Source organism: Ascaphus truei, chromosome 5 (assembly GCF_040206685.1).
Source record: "Ascaphus truei isolate aAscTru1 chromosome 5, aAscTru1.hap1, whole genome shotgun sequence".
In the NCBI taxonomy this organism is placed as follows: Eukaryota; Metazoa; Chordata; class Amphibia; order Anura; family Ascaphidae; genus Ascaphus; species Ascaphus truei.
Genome location: NC_134487.1, coordinates 27369618 through 27382690, shown reverse-complemented (window position 1 = coordinate 27382690; position 13073 = coordinate 27369618). Strand labels below are relative to the sequence as shown.

General features: G+C 43.0%; 1 protein-coding gene across 1 annotated transcript in view; it reads left to right on the top strand.

The window, feature by feature from the left end:
- Positions 1-13073, top strand: part of GRM3 (glutamate metabotropic receptor 3) — a 379631-nt gene that overhangs the window by 128511 nt on the left and 238047 nt on the right. The window lies entirely within an intron of this gene.

Here is a 13073-nt window from a genome sequence, read left to right as displayed (position 1 = left end):
ATGCCAAAGCCTGTTTCATAAGAGGAAGGGGATGTGACTTTGTAAATGGTTGCTATAGAAACAACATATGCGTGTTACATTGTAATACATTAAAAATGTCACTCAGAGGTTTTTTTTAAATGCTACAACTATTTTCTCATAGTACAGAACAAATTTATTTTAAAAAAAACACGCCTGTAGGATATTGCTTCCTCTTCAGCTTTAAACACTGCATGGTGCTTAGAGAGGTACAATTTCCTAGGACCAAAATGACCCAATAGTTGTAAAATTATTTTAAAAAAGATTGTTTTTAAAGGAAATTGGGAATGTGCTTTCAGACAAATAATTGTTGGATACCTCAGTTAAGGTTTCTTTTTGTGGGGATATTTTTTCTAAGCAAAGAAAGCTTTAAAGATTTGAAGAAGATGAATGCCATGCTCCAGAGGGACATACTGCAGCATGATTATCTTTGGGGTGTATTCTATAACTCCAAATAAATGTTCGTTACAACTTTACGGTGGAGAACATCAGAAGTGAAAGCCCTTGTTTCTAATTTGTAACACTGGACACCACTAGTGCTTTATGCACACATGTATGGCCAGAAACATCATACTGTACAACCAAAATATGTAGATATGTTTTCACTACAATAGGAGTAAGAACAATACAGATACATATTAAATATAATGTCATGGTTTGACATTGATTAGGTAGACATAATGATGATTCATCACTAATCACATCCTTTGAGTTACAGAAATGCCAAAGTGCCATTCATTTCTTTCACTTGCAGAGTGCATTAACATTCCATATCTCATAGGATACATCCATACATTCCATCCTCAAAATCCGCATCAAGATTTGAGCTGCCACCTTAAGTGGCAAATCTTAGTCCCATTAGTGACAGTGAAGATAGAGTTGTTATTATTATTACTGTACTGTATGTTTTTCTTCTGGGAATATACAGATGTAGCGAGCTTGTGCAACCAGTGGCTCACCACTGCATTGTGTATGCCCTGCTGCAATGAGCCACAGGTTGCAATACACTGGCCACCAGCGGTGGATGTCAAAATCTGCCGCCCCATGGCACTTACATATGCTGGCCGCCTTTCTGCCGCCCTCCTCCCGATTTGCAGCGTCAAATGATGCTACGGACGTCACAGACATACTGTGTCACGTTGCCGTGGTAACGTGATGTCATTTGATGCCGCCACGTTGCCATGGCAACGAGACGCAGTGTGATGCCACGTTGGTGGCGTTCGCTGCATTATTTGACTCTGCGAATCCGAAGGAGGAGAAGGGCGGCAGAAAGGAGGCGGCCGGCATATGTACAGCAAGTCACTTCCCATTAGGTCCGATAGAGCCGAGAGCGCTGCAAATGTATATGGGGGCGGACATTTTTACCGCCCCAGAATTTTGCCGCCCCGGGCCTAATGGGAAATCTGCCACTGCTGACCACATTTGTAAGTTAAACCCTTCTGCTGGCAGCGAACCGGTCAGAATGCCACATGAACCCATTTCTGTGACATTTTCTAAAATCAGATCCAAAAATATGTTGCACCTATTATATAGCATAGAAGTCTTCTTTTTTTAAAGGCACTTCAACCACTAAGTAAATGCAAGTCCTTCCCTGGCATTGAAACATTTTTTTTTTTTAAAAAGTAGATTTTTTCCCCCCTTCATTTTGACTTTTGCTGAATTTGAATTCACAGTCTAATTACTTCAACCAGAGCCTGGGATCCTTCACTGCATCTGATGCTTGGTGAATCTATCACTTACTGGTGCCTATCTGTCTAAAAAAAAAAAATACTTCTTGACTTTTAGATGTGAAACTTAACAGCTGGGAATTGTCTCTGAGAACAGATATGCTTGGGCTCATTTCAAATGTAAAAAGACAGAGAAATATGTAGTCAAACTGATGTAGTAAACCCCGGTTTAGTTTAGCCCATGAGATGTGTAGTCAGTAACATACCATTTTTCTTCTATCTACAAAATGATCCTGTAGTTGGCGTAATAACTTTTTAGTAATAACTTTTTTTCCTGACTTTGTTTTCTAGAAGGGATAACTATAGGTGGCGATTGCTTTAGCGTTCTTTTTTTTTTCTATTAGGTTCAAGCACTAACTGGTAATAACCAAAAATACTGTGGATCATATACTGTGGATCATACTGCTGATCTCTGGACCTTGATACCTTGCAAGAATTTACTTTAGCTTCCGTTGTTAATCTTGTCTCATACATTTAATGAGGGTGATCAATCAAATAAAATGCAGTAATCAGAGAACTCATTTTTGATCAATCCCTTATGATATACAGTACACCATGCGGAAAGTTTCAACTGTTACATTACACTGTTTATTGTACCGTTAACTAGAGATGGACGGAGTTTCCTGGGCCAATCTGATCCGGAGACTTAAAAATCCGTCAGTAAGTCTCAGTCTCGCAGATTTAAAAGAATCTGGCACTGCATTCAACCGGAAATCGAATTCCGTTGCTTGATTCAACTTGAATCCATTCCGTCGATTCCAAACTATTCAAAACAGGGATCTTAGGGGGCTATGCACAAAGCAGTGATAAGTGTTTTTAAGCGAGATAAATGCTTTATGACGCAATTTATGGCGGACATTTTTTAGCAATAACTGTGTTTTGATGATGAAAGGCCTTTTAAGCGCGATACTGCAGTGTTATCACTGCTTTGTGAATCACGCTACATGCAATATTGCGCCATAAAGGCATTTATCTCACTTAAAAAAACTTATCACTGCTTTGTGCATAACCCCCTTAGTGCAGTAGGTCACAGGTTAATGGTTAAGCTACAGGTTTTTATTAAATAAATCATGTATAAATGTTTGAACTATAGTTCTACAGCAGCATTAGCCCAAGCTGGTGTTACGGATTCCGATTTGATTTTACGGATTCGGATTCCGAATCCATTGGCCGTATTTCCAGTGATAAAAAAACCTGAACCTGCCTGTCTGAGACCGATCCACGGAATTCCGTGGCTGAAAGCAACAGCCAATCCGCGGCGGATTCAGATTCCAATGAAAATGTTGCCCAGCTCTACTTTTAATCGAATCTAAAACACAAGAGTGCATTAGTAGACATGCAATGCACACTTGTACTTTGACATAAGCAGTCAAATGGACACACAACCCTTAATTATAATGCTCCTAAGTGCAATTTGGATCCCTCAGGTGCTATTTAGGAAACGATACAGGAGTGAAGCGCAAACCCAAACCTATTATAAATAATCCAGTGATTAAATACAAACTAATATCACCAAAAGGGAGATGCAGCTGGCTGTATGTGTTTCACAACCCTTCAGAAGGACGTCACAGAAACACTCACAGCGAAAAGCCCCCCTTGGGCATGTAAAGAAAAACATATACATAGTGCACTGTCACTGCCACTACCCTGACACAAGAGAACTCTCTTCCCATGAGTGCTAAAGGCCATGTCTATTAATACTGCGCTATATGAATACACACACACACACATGTCTCTTACGCATACAAATGTACTATGTCATTCTATCCCGATATACCAATAGGGACCACATAGTAGCCACACACATGAACAGAAATGCAACACCCTCTTACATTTCTACAACTACCCACACCCTTGTTAAACACTCCCCCTCTACACACACTTTTTGTAAAGCGCTGTATACACTGTGGGCGCTTTATTAATTAAGATTTGCACATGTACACACAGACATACGCACGCACATACACACGCACATACACACGCACATACAGTATGCTCGCACATACACACGCACATATGCATGCACACACACATACACACATACACACATGCGCATTCCCGTACATCACAAGCATTCAGGGACCATTTAACACCTTAAGTCATAAATTGCATACTGCACAGGGGGGAGGGCAGGCTCCACCCAGGACCGCAAACAGAATAGTTGGGCCCAGGACAAACATATGAAGCAGGGGCCCCCGCCCTGTGCACAGGTGGGGACGGCCCCCCTTGCACCTCACATCCACCCCTGCACATCACACACACACACATCACCCCCCCTGCACATCACACACACATCACCCCCCCCTGCACATCACACACACATCACCCTACCTGAACATCACACAAACACATCACCCCCCCTGCACATCACACACACATCACCCCCCCTGCACATCACACACACATCACCCTACCTGAACATCACACACACATCACCCCCCCAACACCTCACATCACACCCCCTGCCTCATATCCCTCACAACACCGCCCCGCACCTCATATCACCCCTGCCCCTGCACCTCGACCCGGCACCTCACATAACGCCCTCCCCCTCACTTCACCCCTCCCCTGCACCTCACATCACCCCCTCCCCCTCACATCACACTGCACCTCACATCACCCCCTGCACCTCACATTACTCTGCACCTCACATCACCCCGCACCTCACATTACCCCCTGCACCTCACATAACCCTCCCACTCTGCACCTCACATCATCCCCCTGCACCTCACATCACTCTGCACCTCACATCACACTGCGCCTCACATTACCCCCTGCACCTCACATCACCCTCCCAATCTGCACCTCACATCACCCCCCCTGCAACTCACATCACTTCCCCCCTTGCAATTCACATCACCTCCCCCCCCCCCCGTGTACCTCACATCACCTCCCCCCTTGTACCTCACATCACCTCCTGTCATGGAACAAGTAAGCCCGTTTCTGCTCTCTCTGACAACCCCCCCCCCTTCTTTGCAGCTTCTGCTTATCAGCTGTTTCTAACTACAAATCACTACTACACACCATCCACAATTGCCTGTATTTACTGCTGCTTTTCCAATAAAGTGAAGAAAATATTATAGGACTTGGAGTGATTTGGAAAGGGAGCTGAGTTAATGCTATCTGGGGCAATTCACACATCACACATGACCCTAGCTTCAGAATACCTCCCCCCCTTGTACATCACTTCCCCCCCCCTGGTACCTCACATCACCTCCTCCCCTGCACTTCGCGCTCGCTCTTTTTGTTCAGTGCCTACAAGCTGCCGAACTTACGGCGCGGGGGCAGAGCCTACACGGGAGGCGGCAACAACTGCAGAGAGAGGCGCCTGCTGCAGGGGGGAGGAAATCTGGGGCCCGGCAACCAGTCACGGAGCTGGCGGTGCCGGGACAGCTGGGGCCTGGCCAGAGGACAGGCCCAACTGTCAGCGCTGGACGGGTTCCCCGCAACCTCCAGACCCGGGACAATTGTCCTAGCTCTCTCCCCCTGTCGGCGGCCCTGGCTTCACCCACAGATAACATTCCAGAGCCTTGTTTCTAAGAAAGTTCTTTGTCTTAATCAATTGTAACATCGCCCAAAGAAAAGATCAGCGAATCTCGAAAGCTCGCACAAATAAAAGCATTTCGGCTACCAGCCTGCCCACCTCCTGGCAGTAAGCCCTAGTAGAGCCGGGCTTGCCAGGAGTAATTATGGTTTTTTTTCCCCACTCCTATGCAGCTTCAGTGAGTCACAGGGGAGGCGATGCAACCAGGCCTTATGTCCAATCAGGGACTCAGGACAGGTTCCTGCTTTTCCTGTACTTAATGAACTGCACTTCCTGATTTAGTGGGTGTTGCCTTTACCTTTGAGATAGGCCAATCTACCCAAACCAGTTGGGCAGGGCTCTGCCAATCTGTGGGCCCTCCCTTAGGGGAACAGCGGGAGACTATTGCTCTTACTCCACCAGGGAGTAAGAGAAGAGCTAGGACTGCTTCTGGTGCTCTAACCTGGGAGTGCAGGTCCAGGAACATCCTGAGGATGAAGGGCTTAAGCTCTACTGTTGCTGTGTTTGCTGGGGAAACAGTTGTAACGCTGTCTCATTCTGTGGCCCCGAGCACCACATTATAACAGGGTTTAGCTATATATATATATATATATATATATATATATATATATATATATATATATATATATATATATACATACACACATATTACATTGTTTATCATGATTGACTTTTCTTTTTGTTTATTTTTCTTCAGTTGGATATATCGCAATCATATCATTTTAGAGATAATATGTACTATATTATACTTGCCTTTTAGCTTTTGATACTATATTTGATTACACTATCTAGATTAATGTAGTTTTTTCTATGTAACTTAAATGTTTTCATTTTATTTGGGCTCTGATTTGTACTATGGATTCTGTGTCTTGGTTAAAAAAAAATCATTTTTATTGTTACTAGTGGAGTATTTTGTGCCCGGTTTCTGGTTGTACTTACTGTTATGTCCTACTCAGGATTCCGTAGGTCTTTAAAATCGATCCAACTGGGTCATACAGTATGGAAATTAATGTTCTTCTTCCAGCGGTCTATAGTCTTTGTTAGATCACACTGGAATTGAGTCACATGGACTGTCATGGCTAATGTAGATTATAAGGTTTTGTTTTCTTTTTTTCACGCCATTTCATCCCATTTCCCCTTAACATGAACATCCACCAATTAAATATACTGTTTATATGACATCATTGGGTCCGGATTTAAAGGTGGGGTTTGGTTTTCATTTTGTAAGATTGATGATGGACCCATAGGGGAGAACGGGGAGTGTGACGACTGGGCGGGAGGGTTGCCTCTTGCATGTCTCCAAGCAGAAGTCGGGGCCCAGCAGCTCAGCCAATCCCAGATGTTGCAACCTCCTTCCTGTTCAATTTATGACGCCGCCCACCATCCCAGGCCTGGGCAGTTGTCCCGGTGTCGTCGTCCCCTCCTCCACCTCTGATGGTGGCCCTGCTACTGGCACCTTTTGGTTAAGACAACACAGGTAACGGTAGCCCAGACATGTTATTCTCCAACTGCCTTGTTGAGATAATTATATTATAACATAAATAAACCAAGTGACTATTTATCTGCTGAAGATACCTACAAACATAAGAGTATTCCAAAACATCTTGGAATAAAATGCAATATGTATGCTGTACTGTCACTTTCACTGGAATGAAGACTTTAAAATGCATGTACATTTGTTTGTTTTTTAAACATCTTCATCATTGTCAAAGGAGTAAAGATATCAGTTGGTAATGAAGGCAATTGAAGTGTCCATGAGAGACACTTTTTAAATATTACAGACACATATTGCAAGGGATTATTATAGATAGAATCCAAATCCATTCTTATACCTAAACCATCTTCACATTCCATCTTTATTAATAATTGAATACATGAAAGAATAGTCTCATCTACAATATTTGCATATAAATAAAGCAGCTGCCTCAAATGCCTAATCCCTTTACGTTTTAGTAGGAGTTCATTTCATAGTCTAGCATTGCAAAACCCCAGTGGCTGTAAAGGGATGGAATAACGATTAAAAAAAAAATGTACAGTATATGTACATTTACACACATCATACTCTGGTATAAAAACAGAATCGTGCTTAGCTATGCCTGATTAGAAATGACAGGGAAGGCAGTTGATCTGTGACTTTAATATTGGAATCAACGTATAATGTGCTTTCACCAAACACACAATTAACCTCTTGACTGCCAGACGGGGAAAGCAGGCAACCTAGCAACCAAGGGGTTAAGCTCTTCGAGGTTGGAGGGGCCATCAACACATTTCTCAAGTTTCCAAAAGGTGCATCTGGTATATGTAAATCTGTTTTAAAAATAAAGAAAGAGACACCGTGGTGAACATTGCTATGAATCTTGACTATATTGAAAAAGCAATGATGGCTTGTACTACAAAGAGCCCAATTCTCATCTCACCGTAATACATGTAAAGGAATATCAGCACAATGAGTAATTAGTTAAATGATCTGATTTAGAGTTGACGTAGTTGTGAAACAAGCGTTGTCATAAAGAAGAACGCGCCACACGATCACTAGGGGGGAAAGTAGTCCACAATCTAGTGTTTTTCGTGCAACAGAGTCGCAAACGACGGTTCTTTCAATATTTGAAGGAAGTCTTAGATTAGCACCATTGGCTATTCGTACTGTCGTCTTGCACAATCATGCGTCTGTTTAAACATTGCGTTTCTATCAAATAATTATGTCAACGGTACTTTAGCACTTTAATAAATTAGTGCACACCCTATAAAGTTTTACTTCGGGTGGCGGTCTCCCTTCAGCCTGCAACAACTCTCTAAAGCAAAAGCCAGCTCTGCAACATCGTGACAACGGAAACGTGCAACCAGCTCGTGAGCAAAAGTAAGCTCAAATTTAGCAGAGAAGACGTCGAAGGGATTCTTGAGCACATCCTGGAGCCTTAAGACAAGGTCTTGGGAAAGACTTCCGTGAGAACCTCAGGGGCAGAGAAAACGGCAATATGGAAAAGTGCTTCAACCCAGCTCACTTTTAGGCGCAGTCCATGCTGCCGACCACCCGCGGAGGCGTCCGCGCGTGGCACGATCACATTGCCTTAAGGCATTGATCGCGCCCATAGACCGCGCAGGCGACAGCAGGAGGGGGCGCGCGTTGCACGAGGAATCAGTTGACGGGCAGGTCACGTGAGCGGTTCACCCAATAGGGCCAACCAGCTCTGTGACATCACAGACACGCCCATAGATACGCCCCCCAGATGGCGTGTCTCCCGAAAAACGCAGAGACACCGGCTGGCAAGTGCAGTGTGGTCCCTCTTGTGTGGTCCAGGTGTACTCAGCTTCCTGGATCAGAGAGATCCCTGCAGTCACTACTGTAGGGTTTTTAAAGTCTGCTAACGAGACAGCTGAGGAGATCAATTAAGGCACCCTGCTTTAGAATGAACCTCCTCGGTGTTGTATCAAGCTATGTAAACAGATTTTCCCTGTCTACTGTATGTATCTGACAGGGAATCCACCCTGTTACAGGCACCAACAATATAGATTTTCAGCCCACCTGGGTAGGGACTGTTTGAAAAACCCTATGTTCTGTGTACCGTGCCCTACACTGTAATTGTGAAGTGCTTTGCGTCCCATTGGGAGAAAAGCGCAGTATGAAATAAAGTTGTTGTTATTTTGTTATGAGAAGGCCCTCTGAGGAGTGATGTGAAAATCAATGGTTTATTCAGGTTCTCTAGATTTTTATATTTAATTTTGTAACTATGAATTGTGCTTTGTGCAAACACAAGTTGTTTGTACAATGTTTGGCAAGCTGTACAGTACCCCCCTTTTTCTTCTGCCTGCAAAAAAAAAATGTAAAGACAAATGTCAGACAAAAAAGTCTTTTGTGAAAATGCCAAGTGCATCATTTGAGTTTTGCAAAGCAAGTTTGAGCAACAATATAGAAAACATGTGAAAGGATTGCACGTACAAGTAAAGAACTGGTGAATAACAATCTCTTGCCCTTCTTCCTTCCTCCATTGTATCGCCGACTTCTGCCTCAAGTTACTCAGGCCCATAATTTTCTATCCCAATTGGCATTCTCCTACTCACCGCTTTGTTGCGTAAAAATGCAGCCCTGTGCTCTAATTTAACACACAAGCTAGAGCATAGAGAAGTGCTCCACCAGACCTGTCAAGGCATCTGAAGTGACTTTTCAGAAGGCCAAATGTGCACTCTAGGGCAGATCTGATGGAAGCATGGACCTGGTTTTAGCCTATCTCCATGGGTGTGACTAGATTGGGTAAAACTGTTAGGAGCTTAGGCCTTACGGAGAAGGAACTATAACCTGTACATAAATCGGGAAAACTGAAGCTTAATTGTGGGGCAAATAGTAAGAATCAGTAGCAAGGTTTAATATCTGAAAGTGTACAGTACTTACCAAGAACCATGAAGGAATCATGGGTACAGCCGGAGTATTTAGCAACCATATTTGTGATGAGAAGTGAAACATCACAAATGATCTGTACATTAATGCAATGTCAGAGTTTCATGTTTCTCAACATAGCTTCATTCCTCTGAGGAGGCACTAGTGCTATGTGGCGTAGTCCACTGCTCCAAAAACATTTGGGGAAGTTAGCTAACTGATAAAACGTTGCTTGGGGTCATTAATAGCCTGTTGATCCTGAGAGAACTTAATGAATATTTTAATTCTAGAGAGCAATGCCCTCAATAAGTGCTTCCGAATGTGGGGGAAAGAGTGAGGCCTACTGTATTACCTAACCGTATGCCCATTCTGGGGTGAGTGCTACTAGAATTGTTGAGGGCACGAGGGGTATTCCACCTGAATAGAGGCTGAAGGGTTTACAAGTTCTAAAGATACAGAATATTACACTGGCTCCGAGAGTCCCCAGATTTAGAAAAAGAAAAATACCACCGGCATATTCCTTCCTATAGAGCCAAATGGTAACAGTGACAGCACAAGAACACAGTGAAATATATATACAGCCGTCAAAAGGACAGATCCACAGAGCTCCATTAAATCAGGGCAAACGACGTGACATTACCTAAGTAGGCAACGGTCATTATCTTCCCTGAGTTCTATGGAGACCCACAAAGCTAATTTTATGCTAAACATCTGTTATTGCCCTCATTGGCATATGGCTAATGCAGCATTAAGATACAGTAAGACAACCTGGCGCTAGCTCCCAGTAACGGTGCCTCGGATTAGTCATATTCTAAGGAAGATGCCAGGAATATATTGCAATGCAAAAAAAAGAACCCCTTTCAAGTCATAGGGGCTACTAGCTATGCCTTAATAGTCACTAACGTAGCAAAAGAGTTAATGCAAACACCCTACTTACCTTACTAACAATTGTATGTCATTTAGGTACAACCGCTATGGCATACAAGGGGTTGACTGCCACCTTTAATCCCCCAAGTGGCCTCCCCTGCCACGCCATAACCCACCCCCCAACAAACCTAACCCCAACCTACCCTCCCCCTCCTCCACAGAACTGGCCATTAGCCCTACTAGCCAAGGGTGGGATGGCCAACATAAACACAATCCACATTTACACCCCAAACAATAAAATAATGAAAAAAAATACAATTTTTATATACTGTATATATATATATATAGACCATACGATACCGGCTGAAGCACAACATCAAGGGACAGCACACAGGTAAGTTGATCACAAGTTCTTTGTATTGAAAAAGAGACACAAAGATGAGCGCAGGAGATGAGCAAGGGCATAATGAGAGATCAAAACTGATATATAGGAAGGAGTAGAGGAGTGGAGAGCCTTGAAGGTGAGGAGAATTTTGCAGGTGGTCTGAAATTTGATGGGAAGACAGGAGAGGGATTTAAGGAGGAGATGAGCTGATACTGCTTCAGGTTATGATCTGAGACCAGTACAGATTTTTACCTCGGTTATATGAGGTTATTCTGAGTCATCCTAAGTAGTTGCTATCCCATTGCAGTACTGTGATGGTACACTATAGGTATGTGCAATTTGCTAACATCAACACCTTATTGTCAGGATATATGTATGTGAATAGATGGATGCTGTGTATCTAATATGACTTAGGCATTTTCCAACAGGTCTTACTTTTACCCTTTCTATTAGGAATAGGGTGTAGCGAATTGTATTACTCTAGCTAGATGACTATCAGCAGGACTATTTTTTTACTATATCTATGAGCCATATTTTTGTAGTATCCCTTATCAATCTATATGTTGGGTACATTGTGAGTGACTTTATTTTTGGCTCCTATGAGTATAGTACTGCTGATTAGAGTTACATACTAGTATTGCAATACCTTATTTAAATTAATCTAACTACATTGTGGCTCTATCCATTAGTCAACAACCTTTAGCACCTATTATATAGGATACTTATTATCATCACATATACTTTATCATTCCATGTTTATGTTATAGATCAGACTTCCCACTAATTTCATCTGCCTAATTAGGTGGTGATCCCCTCTATATTGATTTTTTTCACCTAGCCCATCATAGCATCTATCCTTGGTATGTACAGTAGTTATTAATTGGGTGCAACTCTATACTAGCTACGTATTGGTAATTGCAGCATTAATTGTATTGAATCTCCCCAATCATCTATCCCTATCCTGTGGGGAATATTTTCCACCCCGTCACCTTTTTAATTATTGTGACTTATGTTTTAGTGATTTTCATTAAATGTTATATTTTATTCTTTCGTGGTGTGCATTCAAGTGATTTGCTTTTGGACGGCTCTGCTGTAGTCATCCATTTTTTTCCCTTCACTTGATTACTAATCGCAGCACTGCACCCACGATATTGTCACTTTATATTCATTTAACAATTGTCTGCACGCATTTGTGGATTTTCGCACTTTCAAGTTGATCAACTTCTTGTCCGGTGCTGTTGTGCGTTGTTTAATACATTTGACTGGTTCTTTGTGAGCATTGCGTGGAACTTTGTACCACTTGATACAGCAACCAATCAGATTGCTTGCTGCACCATGTGATTAACGTTAGCGCCAGGCCATTTTAGCTGTAAAACGGGCTATAATGCAGCGTTGGAGAGCTTTGAAGATCCCTGTTAGCACTTAAGAAGACGTTAACGTAAGTTAACATCTTGTTAAGTCAACAACGGAGCTTTGTGTGTTTGCCCCAGAAGTGAGATGGTATTAGGAGGTACACAACTGACTACCTCCACATTACTTTTTTATTAGAAAGACAGAGTACTGAAGTAGCAAGACTTACTGTCCCCAGCACCGCGAACCAACATGCCGAAATCCGCAGCCGGACCGTACTACTAATTCTCTATTTACATACTTACACCTACACCTTTTTTTTTTCATGTAGCCATTGCTGATCCATACTGCCTCTCTGCTTCTTGTCATGTAAGTCCTGATAGCTACAGGCTGTGGCAGGCTATTCTAAGGGCTTTGACCCCCCTCATGCTGACTCTTTGAGTGACAAAGAGGCGGGGCCACAAGGGTCTGTGTACAGCCAATAGTGGTACAGACTTTGTGCCCTCCCCTTCTGGTGCATCAGAGAGGAATTACTAAATATAGAGTCAGTTCTGCCTCACCCTCTTGCGGTGAGGAGTGTGTTCTGCCCTCCTGGGTAAGGAGTGGAGCAATATCAAGCTGAATCAAGGCTTCACTATTATCCTAAGGCCAATGCATCATCCAAAGGTCTGGGGACCCAGATCTACCATTCTGCATTCGCTGCTCCAATAAATCATCCCTGCCTGAGCTCTCAGTCTATTGGGTAGGGTTATGGATGGAATCTGCCCTAGTGGGAGACTGGCTGGAGATCCTGGAGCCCACTGGAACTGG